The following is a 23,410-nucleotide window of genomic DNA, read 5'->3' as shown; positions in this document are numbered from 1 at the left end:
GTCAGCATATGGAGTTTCCTTCTAGTTCTTCCATTTGTGTGGGGTAGGTCTGCCTTTCTCCCACACATTTTCCCGTCCTCTAGATACAGTTCCTCAAGACTGGTATGGACTCAGTGGGGGAAAATCAGAAAGCTGGCCAGCAGAGGGCAAGGATAGTCTTGTTGTGAAGGCACTGGCTTGTGACTTAGAGCTGGGTAGAATTCCCAGCTCTTACGCAGCCTTTGTGTGGGCCTTGGCAAGTCACTTAGTCTCTCTGTGCAAAATGGGGATAGTCATACTTCCCTACTCAATGGGAAAGTGGAGAGGATACACTCATTAGCACAGATCCTCAGCTGGCGCACGCGGGCATAGTTTCATTGAAATCAGTGGAGGTAAGCTGATTTGCACCAGCTTAGGATTTGGTATTCATGAGGTGCTTAGATACTGGTATTCATGAGGTGCTTAGTTACTATGGTGATAGGGAACTGGTAAATACCCAGATATGTGAGCCTAAATTATTTAATATTTATATTACAATAGTTCCCAGAGGCCACATGTGTGGTATTGTACCAGCCCTTACAAAGACACAGTCCCTACCCCAAAGAGCATATCCAAAACTGCCTTCCTCTGCAGGGCACTCGGTAGTGGCGGCTAGGTGATAACTTTTAACTTAGTCTTCATTTCAAACCTGTTTAGCCTGTGAAGATAAAAAAATTTTAGTTGCTTCCAACAAATCTTGAGCAGCCAAGATAAAGCCCTTCTCTACCAAGCAGGCAACTGGGGTGAATGGCCCTGATGGCAATGAGTCTTTCTTCAAAGAAACTAGAAACCTGTAATTTTGATGACTGGAAGAGCCATTCTTCACCCTATTCTTCCTCATCATTCCGTCCCTGTTTCCCACCCCACACATCTTCCCTTGCATGGTCTACCAGTGCATTCACACCAGCTGCCTGCTCCCTCCTTATGCCAAGTTTGAAACCAGCACTGTATCAAGCCAGTTCTTCTCACACAGTGCCGTGATCAGCTGCCAAACAGTGGGAGGAGGCAGAGCTGAAGTAGCAGGTCAGAGCTCTGAAGGGATAGTCTAGATTTATATTAAAATGCCTGTACAGTGAGAGAGACAGAACAGGGCATAGCTCTAAGATGGAGAACATGCTAATGCATTGCTTTCCGCTCTGCCAGAGACAATGAGTCGTCAGCTATTGAACCATGTGTATTGTCTGTTTATGGTGGTGATGTAATTTCCACCAGCCACAGAACATGTTCAGCATGAGAGTTTTTGCATTTTAGTGCACTTTGGTGCATCAGCTGAGCTGGGTAAGCACAGCCCAGTGCATCACTGTGTTGGGAGAGGGACCTCAGCATTTCAGTAGAAGGCTGATGCAGAGATGCTGGAGTGGAGAGTCAGCAGTGGAGCAGTTAAAGGAGAGCCTTCTCTGACATAGTGTAGCAGGATCGGCACCCACCTCTCGCAAGCACTTCCCTCTGATGGGGTGTGTCTGCATTCTTTAAACCAGTCCCGGCCCTGGTATTGGGTTGTACCACTTCTTCCCTGGAGGCAATGGTTTTGCCCTCTTAGTCTGTTCTGGCCCCAGCTGATCAATTAATCTCCTTCTGGGGGTTTACTGCTGGCCAACTGTAGGCCTTTCCGCAGTGGCCTATGAGGGGGACCCAGGCCAACCCATTACTCCAGGTCCCAGCCCAGGGAACCAAAGAATAGCAGCCATATACTACCAAGTCCCTTTACCAAAACTGCCTTCACTTCCCAGGGCCACATCCCCACAGCCCCAGCCTTCACCGACACCACACCCTTAGCACACGGCCCTTCTAAGCTCAGGCCCAGCAGCCAGCCAGGTGCTCTTCCTCACTCCCCAAGTCCCTACTTGCACTGAGCTGTCCATTGTGCTGCCATTTCCTTTGACCGACCGGCCAGCCAGGAGCACCAGTTGCACCTCTTTAACTCCAGCAAGGAACTGGCTGTCACTGCTGCTCCTTTTTATTTGGCCTCCTGGCTCCTGATTGGCTGCTTCCCCTGCAGCCACTCTAGCCCACTTGGAGGACCTCTCTTCTGCTCCTCTCTAGGACAGGGTGTGGCAGGACACTGAGGCCTCCAGCTGGGGTCTCTGGGCCTAGTCCACCCTGTCACACATGGCAAACACAGACCGTGGAATCTTGAAAGCACTGCTGTGGTCATTCTAGTATGATTTGATGATTTACATTGTAAACAATCAACTTGTGTGCAAAGTGGCCAGTCGTGGTAGGGAAGGAAATGCCATCCGTATCCTCGCATGGCAACGCTTGCACACAGAAGCCTGACTCTTCTGTATACTCCTGCATCTAGCAATGTCACTTAGATAGTTACTCCCCAGAAATGCCTAAACTATGCAGAGAATCCAATGAGAGGCAGATAGTCCAATTTATATATTTTTCCTCTCTGCTAGGTCAGCATCATAAAATGAAAAAACAAAACAAAAAAAACACTTTGCCCATTTGCTGGGGTGCATGATATCTTGGGTCTTACAGAAGGCATCCCCATTAAATCCTGGAATTATCCCAGCAACAACAACTGAAGGCAGAAATTCTGTAAGAAATGGGAAGCCTCATTTCCTACCTGCTGAAAAAGCTGCCAACTTCCACCTTCATCTTTTATCCTTGCAAGTCTCTACTGAAACCATTTTTGTTCAGCTGCCTAGAGAAAAGTAGTGAGTTGGACAGCAGACTCAGCAGCCGTAGAGTCAGAGGAACCAAAGCAGAATTCTCAGACAGCCTTTTCTTTGCTTTAACCCAGTACTTTGACGAGATGGTGTCGCATCCCTATCCACGTCAGATTGATTTTCTAGCCCTAAACTGACTGTGAAGGAATCTGGCTGTGTGAGAAAGAGGCTAAATCAATTACGCTATTAGGTCCAAATGAAGGGATGCCCAGGCTAGGAGGAGAAGCAGCTGAATTAACACACCAACTGAGAGGCCAGCTGTCCATATCTATATAAAGGAGGATAAGGACAACCCAGGGAATTATAGACCAGAAAGTTTAACTTCGGTACCCCGAAAGATAATGGGGTAAATAATTAAGCAATCAATTTGTAAGCACCTAGAAAATAAAGTGATAAGTAACAGTCAACATGGATTTGTCAAGAACAAATCATGTCAAACCAACCACATATCCTTCTTTGACAGGGTAACAAGCCTTGTGGATGGGGGGGAAGCAGCAGATGTGATATATCTTAACTTTAGTAAGGCTTTTGGTGCTGTCTCACATGACCTTGTCATAAGCAAACTAGGGAATATAGCCTGGAGAAACCCATTGTAAGGTGAGTGCACACTGATTGGAAAAGCATACTCAGATAGCAGTTATCAATGGTTCACAGTCAAGCAGGAAGGGCATATTGAGTAGGGTCCCGCAGGGATCTGTTCCGGGTCCAGTTCTCTTCAATATCTTCATAAATGGTTTGCATACTGGCACAGAGAGTACACGTATAAAGTATGTGGGTGATACCAAGCTGGGAGGGGTTGCAAGTGCTTTGGAGGACAGGATTAGAATTCACAATGATCTTGACAAGCTGGAGAAATGGTCTGAAATAAATAGGATCCATTCAGTAAGAGCAACTGCAAAATATTACACAAAATGGGTAATGTCTGCCTAGGAAGGAGTGCTGCAGAAGAGGACCTGGGGGTTATAGTACGTCACAGACTAAATATGAGTTGACAGCATAATACTGTTGTACAGAAAGCAAACATAATCTGGAATGCATTAGCGGGAGAGTTGTAAGCAAGACCTGAGAAATAATTCTTCCACTCTATTCAACACTGAAAAGGCCTCAGTTCAGTTCTGGGCACTGTCGAGGACCAGACCAGCTAGGACCAGCTGCGGGCCGGCTTCCTGATTAATTGCATTGCTAGGAAACCAATGAGCCTAGTTGCACTGCCTTGGAACTGACAGAATGGCCACAAACCCTGACTGGCTGCTGATTTTGCAGCCCTGCCTATAAGCTTGGCCCCCGCAGCAGATCAGTACATACCATGCCTGCAGCTGCGCTTGCCCTTGTTCAGGTCTCTGCTCTCGCTTTTTTCCAGCTCCTGCTCCCCTCTAGCTTTTGGCTTTGATCCCTGGCTCTGCCTCTGGTTGACCCTCCATTCTGGCATTTGGCTTCTGTCTCTCAGGTACTGACCCTTGGCTGAACCCAGCTCTAACCAGTAGGCTGAACTCTTGCTTCCATCCCTAGGTCTCATTGCCTATGGCCAGTTGACTACAGAACCACACTTCAGGAAAGATGTGGACAAACTGGAGAAAATCCAGAGGAGAGCAACAAAAATGATTAAAGGTCTAGAAAACATGGCTTACAAGGAAAGATTGAAAAAAATGTGTTTGTTTAGTCTGCAGAAGAGAAGACGGAGAGGGGACATGATAACAGTCTTCAAGTCCGTAGAAGCTTGTTATAAAAAGGAGGGTAATAAATTGTTCTCCTTAATCACAGAGGACAGGACAAGAAGTAATGGTCTTAAATTGCAGAAAGGGAGATTTAGGTCAGACATTAGAAAAAACTTCCTGTCAGGGTAGTTAAGCACTGGAACAAATTACCTGGGAAGGTTGTGGAATTGCTAGCATTGGAGGTTTTTAAGAACAGGTTGGACAAATCCCTGTCAAGGACGGTCTAGATAATACTTCGTCCTGCCTCAGTGCAGAAGACTGGACTAGATGACCTGTCAGGGTCCCTTCCAATCCTGCATTTCTATGAGTCTATGAAATGTGTACAATAGCCAAGAAGGTATTTTAAAAAAAATGACATAGGACAAATTTGAGATGAAGATTTCAGAACGGTAGTACGAGCTGCAAATATAGTCCCAAAATAAGTAGTAAAGGTTACATTAAAAATGAAGGAGCAATGTAAAGGATGCAGAATTCTACACCCAAATCGACTTAAGCAGCTGAAGCAGCTCAAGTTCAGTGAAAGACAAAGATTAAAACAAACAAATTAACCCTGACAACAGAAGACAATGTAATGTGATTGACAAATTGTTTGACAGAACGGCACTGCAGACCAGATACATAATTGCATGTGGAATTAGCCCACTTAAAGTCAATCAGTTTGAAGAATTACTAGATTAGTAGGTCTGGATTTGGGCAGAGACATAAATTAAAACGGACTTGCAAGGCTATATATTACCATAATGACTGTATTCATTCACCAGACATCTCAGAGACATTGAAAAAAAAGAGAGCTAAGCCATTGCACAGGGATATGGAAAAATTAGCCATGTTCATTTCAGATCAAAGCAAAATGCAGGCTGATTTTATCTATGCTGATCACATACACAGAAGAACTTTTTGCTTTTCAATGATTCATCAGAAAGCTTCTAGCCATCATTATAGACTGTTTGCGGTAGGTTTGGCTTTTACTGAAAGCTGGTCAGTGCCACTCCTGGAATATAGTATGTATCAAGGGACTGTATCATATTAATATGAGGAACTTAAGTAAGGAATTCACATCCCCTTTCTTTGAAAAGTCACTTCACCAGTCACTACCCAGGTGGGTAGGAGCTGGGTGGTGATTACAAAGCCAGGAAGTTTGTAGCAGAAAGGGACTGCAGAGAAAGAGAGTCAGACAGTCTGCAGTCACTTTCTGGGGGATAAAAGAAGTAGGAAGCAGGCCAGAGAGGCAGCAAGGAGACTGGGGGAGTAAACCTCAGCTGCTAGCTGGGTATCTGCGCTGGAACCCAGAGAGGAGAGGGGGTCTGGATTCTCCTACCAACTTCAGATACAGGTGGGGTAAAAGTGACTGAAGTGTAACCTGGCTAGAGGGCCAACTTGGGTGAAGAGATACCACAGAGCAACCGTCGGCAGGCAGTGCCATATGGGGAGACGGCTGCTACACCTTGCCTGGCCACAAGGAGGTGTTCCAGCAAGGAGTAAACCCCTTTGCAGATAGATAATAAGTCACATCCTGAGTAACCCTGGGCAAGTCAATCATAGAATATCAGGGTAGGAAGGGACCTCAGGAGGTCATCTAGTCCAACCCACTGCTCAAAGCAGGACCAATCCCCAATTTTTGCCCCAGATCCCTAAATGGCCCCCTCAAGGATTGAACTCACAACCCTGGGTTTAACAGGCCAGTGCTCAAACCACTGAGCTATCCCTCCCCCCATCTCTCTGTGCCTCTGTACAATGGTGCTGCCCTACCTCACAGGGGTGTGTGAAGAGAAGTGCATTAAAGTTAGTGAGGAGCTCAGATACTACAGTATAGGGGCCATCCAAATATCATAGCTAGTCCACATGAGTAAGGCAGCAAGGCAAACCTGAAGTTCAGTCAATGAAAGAATCGATTACGTACAAGAAGAAAAACTGTGCACTCAGCTCCGCTCACCCCGGCCCAACAGAGATAATTAAGCATGATGATCAGTCCAGAAATGGCAGGTATAATTCAGAAGGGGATTGAAAATTGAACGCTGGTCCTGACACCCACTCCGCTTCTCTTAACAGCACACACCTTCACCAGCATTAGCATCCTCATCTTACTGGCTTGCTGTTTTACTGTGTTTATCCTATTTCTTTCTTCCTTCTGTGTGGGTGTGTGTGTGTGTGTGTTTGTTTTAAGCATATGCACTTTTCACACTTTGATCCTGATCCAAATCCCAGAGTGTGACAGGGTGCCAGCCCCTGCTGGATGTCCGAGGGACCAGCTCTGCTAGCCAGTGCACCCTCTTCTGGTGGTGTCTCACTGCTGTCACTTCTTCTCCAGGGACCCACGTCACTCCCAGAACTACAGCATCCTCTTCATGACACAGCCCACTGACTGTGCCGCACTCTGTGCTCCCCACCCTTTCCAGGGGAATATACTGAGGTCTGACGGTCCAGCCACTTCTCTCGCTGGTGGCTGCAGTCCACTGTCCCAGGGCTGCTTCCCATGCAGCTCCAGCAATTCTTGTTCCCTTACCTCAGGGTATCAGCCTGTAGGGCCTAGCTGCCAGCCAGGAGCTCTCTCTAGCTCCCCCAGTCCCTGCTTGCAGCACTGCTCTGCCCCAGATGCTGGTGCTCCTTCCTCCTGCTAGGAGCCTGGTCTTCTCCCCTCAAGCTCCAATCAGCTGCTAACCAATGCTCTGCCCTGCAGCCCTTCTTATATGAACCTGCTGGGCCATGACTGGCTGCTCCTCTCAGCCTCTTTCTAATTGGCTGCCTCCAGCACAGCCTCCCTAGGGCTGCTGTTAACCCCTTTTCTGCCAGTGTGGGGCAGCACTCACATGGTAATTCACGGAAAGATTCCAGCTGACTTAAATGGATTTTGGATCAGGACGTTATTTGGCTGAAAAAGCCATCACTAACTTCTTATAACTTTTCATTTTGGAGAATAGTTGCTCCTAGAGTGACCCACTCCAAAGAGAACTTTTTTATTTTCTTTTTGACTTCCTGACACAACCATGCACTTCAATATTACAGTAGCCAACCCATGACAAGTGGAGATGAATGGACTTGTGCCGTTAGCATTACGATTCAAAACCATGATAGCGCTCCCAGCCCTGCAATACTAAATGGTGCTGCAGACAAGCTGGGATGCTCATCTAGCTTGCACGTTGCAGGAATGTGTTCCTCTTTAAATATGCTCTCCTCTTGACATACTACAGCAATTTCGTGCTGAATATCCAATATGCCAAGATTAATAACCAGGGAAAGGCTCATAAAAACTTAAACAATGTAGCGTAGCTAAGGGTAGGGCAGCTGTGACCTGAATTAATATCTCTACCACTGAAAGTTAAACTGCAACAATTTATCTCTGGTACTTATATGGCCCTTGTCAGTGGGTATGTCTACACTAGAAATGTAAGTCACCTTTATATTAGGTTGGCTTAGAGCCACTGCAGTAACTACTAAATTGGCGCATGTCGACGCCACCCTCCTTGGGTCAGTGGTATGTGTACTCACCAGGAGCGGCAGTGTGGGGAACTGAGAGCCCACTCTCTCAGCTCTGCTGGCAGCTCCCTGCTGGGAACCTGGCTGCCCCACAGGCTCCCAGTAGGTTACCCCTGCTTCCGTTCCCCGCTAGGAACTGGGGGAAGTCGCCCAGGGCCTCTTGCCCTAGGAGGGGGCCCAGTTGCCCCGGCACCTCAGTTCCCCCTGCCCGCTCCCCATGAAATTGACAAGGCTGCCCAGCTCCTGATGGGAAGCAGGGTGGGAAGCTGCCAGGGCTTCTTGCCCCAGCTCCCAGCTGGGAGCAGGATCCAGCCAGGCTCTAGTTGCCCTTCTTTCTTGTCAATTTCCTGGCTAATGCCCTGAAATTGACAAGACAGCCAACAGTCAATGTAAGGGGCACAGACACTGCAGCACCCTAACTACACCCACATAAGCCTTACGCCTCTTGTGGAGGTGGAGTTCTGTAGTAGTGCACGTACATCAGCGGCAGGAAGACTGTAGTGTAGACACTGACATAATTAGGTCAACGTAAAACAGCTTATGTCAACCTAACTGTGTTGTGTAGACCAGCCCTGAATGTCTTTAATTTATTTGTCCTCTCACTGCACCTGTGAGGTGGCATTTTACAGAGCAGGGACTGAAGCACTAAGTGACTTGCTCAAGGTCACCCAGGAAGTTTGTGGCAGAGAAGGGACTTTGCCCTCTGTTCCCCAAGAGCTAGGTTAGTGCCCTAACCAATGCACCCACCTTCTTCTTCGCATAACTTTTCAGTGGTCAAGGACTGCCCCACTGATCCACACTCACCATGCTAATGCTGACGTTTAAGGGAAATAACTTTTTGTGCTTCAAAAGCCAGGTCCTTCGAAGTACTGAGCCCCCATTGGCTTCAACTTCTTGGGGGCCTGAGTGTATTCAGCACCTTCAAAAGATTGGACCCTACACTCTAGTCACTCAAATGAAAAGATCACTTCCCACTTTTCAGCTACACCATGGCAGCAGCAAGGACAGAAACAATCCTTTGTATCATTTTTCACTGTTGCCCCTGACTAATGAGAACTCAAACAGAAAACAGCTGCAGGAAATTTTTCATCTGTTGTGGTCCCCTCTCTTGTGTCTGTAACTAGCTGCAGTGGAAAATGAGAAGCAGAAAGGTAGAGGGATACCAATGTAGCGTGGACAAAAATGTGTGCAGGATTAGATTGACTGTAGTTGGGTTTACAGGCCCTGGATGAAAGAGATTTGCAGCAATTTTGCAATGAAATTAACATAGTTGTTCCTCCAAAGTGAACACAGTATTCCTTGGACAGTCTTAAGAGTAGTTAAGGTCAGTATAGGCAGTATTCAGACAATGGGCCCAATCCTAAAGTACACAGAAGTTTACCTAAGTAAGGAATTTGGAATTGCACACAGTACTAGTAGAAATGTTTACTAGTTTAATGATAAAGTCTGACCTCCAGGTTTTCAGCATGGCAACAATTTACCCTAACTCATTTTTACAGATAAGTCTGTGTGTGTATGAATGTATATTTTTAGTGGCTTTTTAGTTCAGGAGATGTCTAGAGCTTTGGCCTACAGGGAGCAATAAATATAAATAAAGCTCTAAATATGGTACCTGTTACAAACGCTAAGGCACACTACTGATACAGAATAATAAGGGAAGCAGTGTTTCCCATGGGTAGAGCACGAAAATGGGAATCCATAGACCTGGGTTTAATTCCTGACTCTGCTACTGCCTTGCTATGTGTTCTGTGGCTCAGCTTCTTCATCTGTAAAATGGAGATAATACTGGCCTTTTTAAAGAGCTTGGGAAGCTACAGAGAGAAGATGCTAACTCCTTGCTCAGCCCTTGCACTGGTGTAATGAAGCAGGAGTGGGAAAGCTGAGGCTCCAAACAGGAACTCAGGGGAAGGTCAAGGAGCTCTATGAAAAGCTTAGTCTGAGCATTAGTAGGGAGAGTACCTCAGTAAAGACGGAGTTCCATATTCAGTAGCTATTGGGCTGGGCTGTAGCCTTCTTTACTACATAAAATGGAGTTATGTAATTTTGTGCCCAGGGAGACATTTTATAAAGACACAGACAAATAGACAAAGGGCCCAGTGAGCAGGATAACTTTCTCCAGGAGAGACCCTCAGCTCTGGAACAAGCTCCGCCCCGCCATTTTAAATAGCTTTGGTCTGTCTTCCTTCATTTGTGTTGCTGTAGAGGGAGGGTTTGATGGAAGCTGGTTTGAGGCGAAGGTGATGGAGTTCTCTGTTTTGCTGGCTGGTTATACTTTAGTTTTTACAGTGTGCCTGGAGTTTTGGCTAAGGCCCCATTTTACTTCTGTACAAATCTAAAGAAAATAAAATGATTGATACCAACTTATTGTTTCTCTTTTTCGAAAGTGATACCTTCCAACCTCAGCATAAAGCCGTGGGAGGCCAATTGTCATGGTGAAGGTGTGGTTTGGTAGTTCTGGTGGACCAAGGGCGTTCTCCTTTAGTGTCCTTGCAGTGCAACAAAAGTGTAAAGTGCTGTGATATGAAGAGACATTGCTTGTTGCATTCACTTAATAAGATCTGAAAATGTTGTGAACTAGGCTTAATCTAACGCACACAGTTGACCATAACAGTCAGTGACAACTATATAAGTGACACCACCTCTCCCCATGGCAGAAGATGTCAGGAAAAGTAAGTGGCTGCTGAGTTGTCAAGAAGCATGTGAGAATCTCCTAAAGGAAGGAGGCATTACTTTCTATATTCACTCTCCCCCCCCTGTATCTTAGCTTCACACACTGCAGCTATTAGGGCTGAGCAGGTGAGATAATTCTGCAAGAGATTAAACGTGGAAAAGGTGGTGAACTGGAAAATACTTGATGTGTTTCCTTGCATTAGAAACTATTTTCCAGGCATTTTACAGGGATGGTTTTTTAGGCTAAATCACATTTGTTAGAGATGAGTCTGATTCCAGTGCCCAAATCTGACCCCTCTATGTTGCCATCTATACCATTTCTGTGGAGCTCGAGAGTACTTGAGAGCGTGAAAACAACTTGCCAAGGGAAAAGCCATGTTTTACCTGGGCCTGGATCAAAACTGCTGAGCCCCAAACTGTACCCACCACAGAGTCTCGCACAGTGTAAAAATCTAAGTAGAATAAAAGAGGGGCAGGTCTTTCCATCTGATTCAAGAGTCTTTATTTAGGGTTCTTTGTGTTAACAATGCTGTTCTTTGACTGCTCTGTTCCTCTGATGCTGAGTAAATGGTTAGCAGCATGTAATCCCATGGAGAAATGTGCTATCGACAGTTCTATTTCAAGATAATAGGGTGCTGGGCTAGAATCAGCAAAATGTAGCTTCATGGAGAAATCAAAGACGTGAGATGTACATTACAATATTCAAACACCTTGGTTTGAATCAAAGAAGGATAAAGATAAGCAACGTTTCAAAGGGATATTAATTAGATTGTAAATAAGAGTCTTGAGTTTTAATAAACAGCTCTGGCTGATCCCCAAGTTGAGAACTGTTATGTTCTTCACATGAAATTTCAACCTGGGAAGATGGCTGGAGAGTGATCAATGTTTATTTTTATCTGTAGTTAATACAAAAGAGAAAATCTTACCGGGTCCTGCGTATAGCTGGTTCCAAGCCAACTTCACTGGCTTTATTATTATTGTCATAATATTGTTCACCATAGCTAGACAGAACACCTGTTCAGTTTTTCTGCAAGAAGGAAATTGTTGTGACCCAAAAGAGACCCGCTTTGCAGAGAGTCTCCAGAGAGCCTGTGTATTTGTATAGACACTGTAAGTGTTTAATTTGCATTCCAAGAATTGTGTTATACTTGCATAGTCTCAGCTCAAGCTCTGGAAAAGCTTGCTGCCGGTGAACTATAGTTGCCAGGCACAATAGCTGAGTGTTGCCAATAATAAGTATCAGGAATATTTGTTTAAATTTATTATAAATCCCTGAATCTTTGAGAAGGCAGCAATTAAGTTTGATTCTGAAAAAGGTAATTTAAGGGGAAGGATGTTAAGAAGCCAGGAGACAGGTCCATGGTTGACTTTTACCAAGCCAAACAGCAACAGGGACATTTAAGTAACAGCAGCGTTTCATAGGACAGGTAAGAAAGAATTGAGCCTGTGCCTATAATTTATGTAGGGAGACAAACAAAGATACATCTTTGGCAAGAAATTATACTTATTTACATGCATCAACAAGATGTGAGGGGTGGCATTTCCAAAAGCACTCAGTCTCGGCCTAATTCTGCTCTCACTGAAGTCAGTGGCTTCCATTGTTCCTCAAAGTTTTAGGTGCTCAAGAGGGGATTTTAGACTGTAGGTCTGACTGGAAGGGTGGTCTGGGGACTTGGGAGACCTGGGCTCAGTGCCTGTCTCTGCCACTAACTCCCAGTGTGAGCTTGGGCAAGTCTCTTTGATCCCCCTGTGCCTAAGTCCTCCATCTGTAAGATGAGGAGCGCAGCGCTCCCTGACCGCACAGGATAGATACATTAAAGATTGCCTGGTGCTCAGTGTCGTCAGATGTTCGGCTGCATGTGTGTTCTCCCGGCTGTCCTAGCTCTGCGCAGATAGCTGGCACAGCAGTTCCTGAGCGAACCACCCAGTGACAAATCCATTCAGGTGCAAAGGCACTTGGTCAGGTTTATTGTCAGCAAAGCACAGTCCTAGTTCCCTGGATCAGTGTCTACAGTTACACTAGCACATGCACATCTGTGACAATGGACGCAGCTTAGTCAGTGGCGGGGCTTTTCACTGCCCCCTCAGCTGGACAAAGACACTCCCTCTGAGATACAGCTTTATACACCAATACAAACAAGATACGTATCACCCTTGACATATCAGGGTGCCGCGCTCTGATTTATTAGGGTGCCACCGATTGCCTTGTACCTGTAGGTTCGATCAAAACATCTCTATTCATCATGCTGTCATCCTGACCTTCTCCTTAAGATGGGTCAGTGTGTTCCTGTTGTCTTTGGGAAACATGTTTATTGGCATGTTCTGGTACCACCCTTCTGGAATGTGTTTGCGTGAGTGCTTTGTGCCTCGCATCTCTTAGGAATATGTGTTTTTGCAATATCAGCCCTATGCTTGCCAAATTCTGTGAGCAGGGCCTGCCTCTTGCTCGCAACTTAACTTTGCTGATATAAAGCAAAGTTTTGACTACTTTAGCCCAGGCCTCAGGCCTCGCACTAGGCCTTTGATACAAGGCATTATGTTTCAGGCCCTCTTCCTACTACACTCAGCTACTATGCTAATGGTGGCTATCCCTACCTCAGATAGGCAGAGCGGCACCTGGTGCCAACTGGGGCTCAGTTAAAGTTCCCCCAAATGACAAACTCATAGGGCCAAATTCTTATTGCTACTCTTCCTCCTCGTGCCACTTGGGGTGCAAATGTCCCAGAATCTGGCTGTAATGGAAGGGAGCTTTCTGCTGGTATAAGCTGGAAAATTGGGATCTTCTGCCAGCCACCAGCATCCCCAATGATGTCAGGGAAGGCGGGGGGACATATGCTAACACAGGGAAGCCACATGATCAGGGAATGGTAGCTGGCTCTCAGGGCTTGGATGCAGGGAGGAGTCTGGCCCCTACTGTCTGTGTAAAAATAATCTAGTAAATATACTTGGGCCACAGAGATTGATAAATGTGTTGATGTTGCCTGCTGTTTTCCATACGATAGTCGAGTCTTCCTGATGTAGCCCTAGAGTGACCTCTGGTCAAGTAGTGCAACATTGGCGGTAGTGGATAAACAGGACATGACAAGTGTTGCTCTTGCGTGGCTTTGCCAGAGTGTTGATGCTCAGAATTGTTCCCTGAAATTTGTCCAGCTGGGTTCCCTGCAAGTTGGGAATGTGAGCCCATCCCCCCCAAGGGCATTGATAGTATATTTCTTTTCAATCATAATAAGCCAAACCTCTCACGCAGTAACCGTGAAAAGTGGGTTCACATACAATGTTGAGAGCTGTTATAATCTCCCCCAAAGAAACCAAAGCAGGACTCTCCTAGCCTGGACTGTAGTGACTGCGTGCCTGGGAGGGATCCTAGCCATGAGCATGGATGTAACATATGAAACTAAGTGAGTGGTAACAGGCCAAAACACAGATAAAATCTGTACTGAATTACCGTGTCTGCATCCTTTGGAACATAACTGCTGTACTGGGTCAGACCTAAGGTCCATCTGGGCCAGTATCCTGTCTCTGTCCTGTCAGTGGCCGGAAGCAGATGCTTTCGAGGAAGGTGTAAGAACGCTGCAGTAGAAGATGGGGCATAATCTGCCCCCCATATTATGTTTTACCCTGATCTGATAGTTAGAGATTGGCGTAAGCCCTGACGAGACTAATGTTCCTTCCAACATTTGTTAGTATTGATTATAATTTTGAATATTCTGGTTACCCATATAAATGCCTAGTCTCTTTTTTAATCTTGTTAAGTTCTTGGCATCCACATTTTCCTGTGGCAGTGAATTCCACAGCTTGATTACATATTGTGCAAAAAAGTATTTCATTCCCTGGAAAATGTTCCATCAGGAACATTCCCGTGTCCTTGTCCTGTGATCTGCCTGAGCCACCTGCTCAAGTACAAATGTCACTCAACTACACCGCATTCAGCTTGAGGTTCTCTTAAAAAGGCATCTTTTAAAAAGTGGAAGTCAAATCCTAGTGAGGTAAATAGAAAGGAGCATAAACACTGCCAAATTAAATGTAAAAATGTAATAACAAAAGCGAAAGAGGAGTTTGAAGAACAGCTAGCCAAAAACTCAAAAGGTAATAACAAAATGTTTTTTAAGTACATCAGAAGCAGGAAGCCTGCTAAACAACCTGGATGATCGAGATACAAAAGGAGCACTTAAAAACGATAAAGTCATTGCAGAGAAACTAAATGAATTCTTTGCTTCCGTCTTCACGGCTGAGGATGTTAGGGAGATTCCCAAACCTGAGCCGTCTGTTGTAGGTGACAAACCTGAGGAATTGTCACAGATTGAAGTGACACTAGAGGAGGTTTTGGAATTAATTGAGAAACTTAACAGTAACAAGTCGCTGGGACCAGATGGCATTCACTCAAAAGTTCTGAAAGAACTCAAATGTGAAATTGCGGAACTATTAACTATGGTTTGTAACCTGTCCTTTAAATCAGCTACTGTACCCAATGACTGGAAGATAGCTAATGTAATGCCAATATTTAAGAAGGGCTCTAGAGGTGATCCTGGCAATTACAGACTGGTAAGTCTAACGTCAGTACCGGGAAAATTAGTTGAAACAATAGTAAAGAATAAAATTGTCAGACGTATAGAATAACATAAATTGTTGCGCAAAAGTCAACATGGTTTCTGTAAAGGAAGATCATGTCTTACTAATCTATTAGAGTTCTTTGAGGGGGTCAACAAACATGTGGATAAGGGGGATCCAGTGGACATAGTGTACTTAGATTTCCAGAAAGCCTTTGATAAGATTTCCAGAAAGCCTTTGATAAGATCCCTCACCAAAGTCTCTTACGTAAATTAAGCTGTCATGGGATAAGAGGGAAGATCCTTTCATGGATTGAGAACTGGTTAAAAGACAGGGAACAAAGGATAGGAATAAATGGTAAATTTTCAGAATGGAGAGGGGTAACTAGTGGTGTTCTCCAAGGGTCAGTCGTAGGACCAGTCCTATTCAACCTATTCATAAATGATCTGGAGAAAGGAATAAACAGTGAGGTGGCAAAGTTTGCAGATGATACTAAACTGCTCAAGATAGTTAAGACTGTGAAGAACTTCAAAAAGATATCACAAAACTAAGTGATTGGGCAACAAAATGGCAAATGAAATGTAATGTGGATAAATGTAAAGTAATGCACATTGGAAAAAATAACCCCAGTTATACATACAATATGATGGGGGCTAATTTAGGTACATCTAATCAGGAGAAAGATCTTGGAGTCATCGTGGATAGTTCTCTGAAGATGTCCACGCAGTGTGCAGCGGCAGTCAAAAAAGCAAACGGGATGTTAGGAATCATTGAAAAAGGGATAGAAAATAAGACGGAGAATATCTTATTGCCCTTATATAAATCCAAGGTATGCCCACATCTTGAATACTGCGTACAGATGTGGTTCCCTCATCTCAAAAAAGATATACTGGCATTGGAAAAGGTTCAGAAAAGGGCAACTAAAATGATTAGGGGTTTGGAACGGGTCCCGTATGAGGAGAGATTAAAGAAGCTAGGACTTTTCAGCTTGGAAAAGAGGAGACTGAGGGGGGATAGGGTAGAGATCTATAAAATCATGAGTGGTGTGGAGAAAGTGAATAAGGAAAAGTTATTTACTTGTTCCCATAATATAAGAACTAGGGGCCACCAAATGAAATTAATGGGTAGCAGGTTTAAAACAAATAAAAGGAAGTTCTTCTTCACTCAGCGCACAGTCAACCTGTGGAACTCCTTGCCTGAGGAGGTTGTGAAGGCTAGGACTATAACAGGGTTTAAAAAAGAACTGGATAAATTTATGGAAGTTAAGTCCATTAATGGCTATGAGCCAGGATGGGTAAGGAATGGTGTCCCTAGCCTCTGTTTGTCAGAGGGTGGAGCTGGATGGCAGGAGAGAGATCACTAGATCATTACCTGTTAGGTTCACTCCCTCTGAGGCACCTGGCATTGGCCACTGTCAGTAGACAGGATACTGGGCTGGATGGACCTTTGGTCTGACCCAGTAAGGCCGTTCTTATGTTATGTTCTCTCTGCTTCTTGTTGATCTTCCTTTCTTGGCTCATCCGCTGCTGCCGCTCGGCATCTCATGCTCCCCATTCTCCCCCTTGCCATCTCTGTGCATCCAAGTCATTGTGCTGCACTCCTAAAGGGTCTCTCCACTCTACCCATAACTCTCCCTTCCACCTTTTGCTCCCCGCCTGACCTCTGCAGATCTTGAGTGTGTCTGACACCAGCTTGGCCCTCTGTCTTCTTGCCTCTAACAGAGCTGGCCCTCCTCGTGGTCCTACCAGAAGCTGTGGCGGCTGCTGCAGGCCCTGGGGAGAACTAGAAAAACAGGAAGGCAGCTCCCCACCCCCAGTACATCAGCTGCTGTCTTTTCACCACCACAGTCACCCAGTCAATTCTATATATCACCTATTTAAAACCAAAAAGTACACAGTTGCAATTAATCCTCCTGCCTCTGGATACTGGTGCCTGTCACTAACTGAAGGTTCACTGGACTATGCATCCCCTGGAGAATTATATCAGCTGAATTGTTCACTTAGTCATTGAAGAAAAGGTCATCTGTGCTCCAGTTCACTGCTGCTGGTGTATCGGGAACTATTGATCATGTAAAGCACACTACACATCATCTCGACCAGCCAATTACTTTGGGTTTATTGTCTGTAAAGCTGGCCAAGGTCTCTGCAAATCAATTTAACGTGGGTCAAAAAAATGAAGTACTTCTTCACCCGACGCACTACTTGTGGAATTCTGTGTGCAGGGGGATGTTAAGGAGGCCAAAAGTATAAGTGGGCTCAAAAAAGAATGAGGTAATTTCATGGAGGACAGGTCCATCAGTGGCTACTAGCCAAGATGGTCAGGGATTCAACCCCATGCTGTGGGTGTCCCTGAACCTCCAACTGCCAGAACATGGGACTGGACGACAGGGGATGGATCATTCGATAATTGCCCTGTTCTGTTCGCTCCCTTTGAATTCTCTGGCACTGGTCACTGTCGGAAGACAGGATACTGGCTAGATGGATTGTTGATCTGATCCAGTATGGCCTTTCTTATGTAATAATTCAAGTTTGCATGGGTGCTTGAAGAGCCATATACTTGGTAGCAAAGATCTGACATTTTTTCCCAGCTCCTAGTAATATCTGTTGAAACCAGATTATTTTCACTATCAGTTACTATCATAGTTATTTATTATTGGTGCAGCACACCTGTATGATCTTACAATCTAAAGAGGCAACATTCATTTAAAAGCAGTGGTAATGAATGGGGAGCTGAGCTCATCTTGTTACATCACAGTTGTCCTTTGCATGTTTTTCTACTTCATCTTGTTTACGATTTTTAGTCTTCTCTTAGCTAGCACTTCTCTATAGCAGAAGTACAGCAGCTAGACCAATAACTTCTTGTTTCATAGGCTATATATGCTGCATGCTTTACTTTTGCTGCCAACATAATTATTCTGAAAGTAAGAAAGATGATCAGGTCTATGGTCACATTTTGACCAAAGTTGAACATGTGTATGGGTTGTGATCAGAGACAGGGGAAACCATTTTCACATTGCAAACTTTAACAGAAAACTGAAACTTTTCTCATGTTTGGAAAAATCTGACCAACCTCTCTACTCTTTTTCCTCTTTCTTTGTTCCTCCCCCCGGCCATTTTCACACACCCCTTCCTGGTTCAGGCTTGGAGTGGAAAATGGAGAAGGATTGACTCTTAAAAGGAAAGCTAGCGTAAATGTATTTCTGGGCCAAGCACACACAACCTTGTGAGATGGTCTGTTTGTGGAGGGCTTCAGATTCAATGCTTCTTCAGATTGACGGGGCCAGTGCCTTTTCCCAGAGGAGCCATTGACAGATTTGCTGTTGGCTTCCATGGCGGTTAGGAACGGCTCCCACAATGGTCAGCTCCTTCGGACAAGCATTCAAGCTTTTGGTTGCTCATTCTTAGCAAGCCAAACTTTGGAAGCTGTTAAGGTTCATCATCCATAACTAGTTAGTGTAATTCCATAGGTGTTTGTCCCTTTGGTGAAATAATAAGAAAGCTCTGTTATGCTTAGTGAATTAGCATCTGCTTATGGCGAATTAGCATCTGCTTATGCAGTATGGGCTAGGTCTGTCCCAAATTAAATGTTCTAGCAGTTCTGGAAGCACATTGGGCCCTAAAATGGCTCAGTCAAAGTCCCACTGATGTCAATGCAAGCTTTTCAGTTGACTTGAATGGGAAATGGCTCAGGCTCCAAAAATATTGTGTCATATACATACACACACAGTTAGACAAGTATTTAACACACAGAAAAAACATCAATTTGGTACATATGAACCCTAATTCTGTTTCTATTGTGAGATGTCAGGCTGCAACGTACTGTACAGTGTACTGCAACACCAGCATTAAGACATGCTAGCACCCTAATGCGAATACTAATCATTCACCACTTAAAATCCCAGCTAGGCTCACTGAAGAGACTGCGAGAGCAAGGCTAATATTCAGCTCTAAATCACGCCACTTGTTGAACTGCCTTAATATGGACCTTGGAGCTTACTTTCAGGCACCAATTTTTGAAATAATTGGCCTTAGCTAACAAGAAATGAATCTCTCCTGAAGCTGTGGGAGCATAAACGCTCACCTATTGTAGATACTCAGGTTGAGAATTAAGTTTAAAACGCCTCCTCTTCCTGCAAAAGCTGGGCCAGACACATTTAGTGACAGGTTTGAGAGTAGCAGTCATGTTAGTCTGTATTCGCAAAAAGAAAAGGAGGACTTGTGGCACCTTAGAGACTAACAAATTTATTTGAGCATGAGCTTTCGTGAGCTAGAGCTCACTTCATCGGATGCATTCAGTGGAAAATACAGTGGGGAGATTTATATACACAGACAACTGAAAAAATGGGTGTTACCATACACACTGTAAAGAGAGTGATCACTTAAGGTGAGCTATTACCAGCAGGAGAGCAGGGGAGGGGGGGCGCATTTTGTAGTGATAATCAAGGTGGGCCATTTCCAGCAGTTGACAAGAACATCTGAGGAACAGTGGGGGGTGGGGGATAAACATGGGAAATAGTTTTACTTTCTGTAATGACTCATCCACTCCCAGTTTCTATTCAAACCTAAGTTAATTGTATCCAGTTTGCAAATTAATTCCAATTCAGCAGTCTCTCATTGGAGTCTGTTTTTGAAGTTTTTTTGTTGAAGTATTGCCACTTTTAGGTCTCTAATCGAGTGACCAGAGAGTTTGAAGTGTTCTCCAACTGGTTTTTGAATGTTATAATCCTGACGTCTGATTTGTGTCCATTTATTCTTTTACGTAGAGACTGTCCAGTTTGACCAATGTACATGGCAGAGGGGCATTGCTGGCACATGATGGCATATATCACATTGGTAGATGTGCAGGTGAATGAGCCTCTGATAGTGTGGCTGATGTGATTAGGCCCTATGATGGTGTCCCCTGAATAGATATGTGGACACAGTTGGCAACGGGCTTTGTTGCAAGGATAGGTTCCTGGGTTAGTGGTTCTGGTGTGTGGTTGCTGGTGAGTATTTGCTTCAGGTTGGGGGGCTGTCTGTAAGCAAGGACTGGCCTGTCTCCCAAGATCTGTAAGCAAGGACTGGCCTGTCTCCCAAGATCTGTGAGAGTGATGGGTCGTCCTTCAGGGTAGGTTGTAGATCCTTGATGATATGTTGGAGAGGTTTTAGTTGGGGGCTGAAGATGATGGCTAGTGGCGTTCTGTTATTTTCTTTGTTGGGCCTGTCCTGTAGTAGGTGACTTCTGGGTACTCTTCTGGCTCTGTCAATCTGTTTCTTCACTTCAGCAGGTGGGTACTGTAGTTGTAAGAATGCTTGATAGAGATCTTGTAGGTGTTTGTCTCTGTCTGAGCAGTTGGAGCAAATGCGGTTGTATTGTAGAGCTTGGCTGTAGACAATGGATCGTGCGGTGTGGTCTGGATGAAAGCTGGAGGTGTGTAGGTAGGCATAGCGGTCAGTAGGTTTCCGGTATAGGGTGGTGTTTATGTGACCATCGTTTATTAGCACCGTAGTGTCCAGAAAGTGGATCTCTTGTGTGGAATGGTCCAGGCTGAGGTTGATAGTGGGATGGAAATTGTTGAAATCATGGTGGAATTCCTCCAGGGCTTCTTTTCCATGGGTCCAGATGATGAAGATGTCACCAATGTAGCGCAAGTAGAGTAGGGGCATTAGGGGACGAGAGCTGAGGAAGCGTTGTTCTAAGTCAGCCATAAAAATGATGAGTTAGCACATTTAGTGAGTGTGCCAACTCATCCCAACCTTGCTCAATCCCATGCACAAACTATTTTTAGAAGTGGATTAAGTGCTAGTTCTAGAGGGTAATTCAAATTGTTATTTAAATGCTTGTCAGGACAAGTCAATGATCAAAGTGAAACAAATGCTCTTGTATTAAAGGAACATCTAAATGCAAAATTATAAGGACAGTTATCCGTGACCCATTTAAATGTTTTTGGCCTCAGGCAGCAAGTTTCAGATGAACGGAAACACATGATAACCTCCAAATTAGATTCACCTTCACAATGCTAAATCTACTCCAGGAGCCAGAGGTATATTTAGTTAAACTCTTGTCAAATAACCTCCCTCCGTGTGTTTATATTTTAAGAAACAACTCTATTATACATAGCAGCAGCGCAATACATTAACAGAAGAGCAATAAGTAAGGCATACATGTGAGTTACTGATCCTTTTTCTGAATCTTATCTATCTTTCTTACCCTTGAGATGCAGCAGCTTGGTAATGTATCAGATTTCCTGAGTAAGCATAAAGATGAACTTCAGGCTAGAACTTCAGAAGGAAAAATAATAGCAGTAGAAATGTGAACTACATTCCAACAGTGCATGAGGTTATCGATATAGATGTCTGCAAGTGGCTCTTCCTGCCACCTCTATCTAATTATCCTAGGGATTTGTGACACTATGACTTTTCAGTGTAAACAGTTGGGCCAACACTTTCAAACTTTGGTGTCCAAACTTAGGCCCCTAAATCCATGTTTAGGTACCTAAATAAGATTTTCAAAGGCCCTGAGCACTTGTATCTCAATTTCAGCCTTGAAATTTTGGCCTTAATTGAGTACAATTCTGTGACTTTTTTTTTACTTCCGTTGAAAGCAGTAGAACTGCTCACAGAGTAAGGTAGTACTCAGTGTAAGTAAGTGTGGCAGTATCAGCCTGTTTATGAGGAGAATATGGGCTGTGACGGTTTAGATGATACATTTTTACTCAAAAGAAGAATACATTAGATTACTTTTTTCTGGCTGAAGAAATAACGGGTCAGATCTTCAGCTAGTGTACTCTGGGGTGGCTCCATAGAATCATAAATTTTGTAGGGCTGGAAGAGAGCTCAAGAAGCCATTAAGTCCATCCCCCTTCACTGAGGTAGGACCAAGTAAACCTAGACCATCCGTGACAGGTGTTTGTCTAACTTGTTCTAAAAACCTACAGTGATGGTAATTCCTTAACCTCAGAATAAAGTTCCAGATTTTAACTACCCTTATAGTTGGGAAGCTTTTCCTAATATCTAACCTAAATCCCCCTTACTGCAGTTTAAGCCCATTACTTATTGTCTCATCTTCAGTGCATATGGAGAAATATTGCTCCTCATCCTCTATATAACAGCCCTTAACATATGTGCAGGCTGTTATTAGGTTTCCTCTCAGTCTTCTTTTCTCAAGAATAAACATGCCCAGTTTTTTTAACCTTCCCTCATCAGTCAGATTTTCTGTACCTTTGATCATATTTGTTGCTTTCCTCTGGACTCTCTCCAACTTGTCTACAGCTTTCCTAAGGCACCCAGAACCAGACACAATACTCCAGCTGGGGCCTCGCCAGTACCAAGCAGAGCAGGACAATTGCCTCCCGTGTCTTCCATACAACATCTCTGTTAATACTGCCCAGCAGGATATCAGCCTTTATCACAACTGCATCACACTGTTGACTCATATTCAATTTGTGATGCACTGTTACCCCCCAGAACCTTTCCAGCAGTACTATCACCTAGCCAGTTACACTCGTACGTGGGACTCAGCCTGGTTCTGGCCTTTGGATGCTACCACAATGTAAATGTTAAATAAAAATCATAGAATATCAGGGTTGGAAGGGACCTCAGGAGATCATCTAGTCCAACCCCCTGCTTAAAGCAGGACCAATCCCCAATTTTTGCCCCAATTCCTAAATGGCCACCTCAAGGATTGAACTCACAACCCTGCATTTAGCAGGCTAATGCTCAAACGACTCATCCGTCCCATCCCGCCCCCCCCTTGGAGCCAGGCCAATTTGCACCAGCCAGTGATTGCCCCAAATATCTCACGATAAAGCATGGAAAGATGGTAAAGAAAACATTGCAAATACTTTCAGTACACCTCATGTTGATTGTTGTTGTTATCCTGCAAGCAAAGGATATGCTCAGCACTGTACAGCTATGGACAGAGACAATGAATCATAGAATCATAGAATATCAGGGTTGGAAGGGACCTCAGGAGGTCATCTAGTCCAACCCCCTGCTCAAAGCAGGACCAATCCCCAATTAAATCATCCCAGCCAGGGCTTTGTCAAGCCTGACCTTAAAAACTTCTAAGGAAGGAGATTCTACCACCTCCCTAGGTAACGCATTCCAGTGTTTCACCACCCTCCTAGTGAAAAGTTTTTCCTACTATCCAACCTAAACCTCCCCCACTGCAACTTGAGACCATTACTCCTCGTTCTGTCCTCTTCTACCACTGAGAATAGTCTAGAACCATCCTCTTTGGAACCCCCTTTCAGGTAGTTGAAAGCAGCTATCAAATCCCCCCTCATTCTTCTCTTCTGCAGACTAAACAATCCCAGTTCCCTCAGCCTCT

Source organism: Natator depressus, chromosome 7, assembly GCF_965152275.1.
Source record: "Natator depressus isolate rNatDep1 chromosome 7, rNatDep2.hap1, whole genome shotgun sequence".
NCBI classification, from domain to species: Eukaryota; Metazoa; Chordata; order Testudines; family Cheloniidae; genus Natator; species Natator depressus.
Note: the sequence above shows the minus strand (reverse complement) of the source record.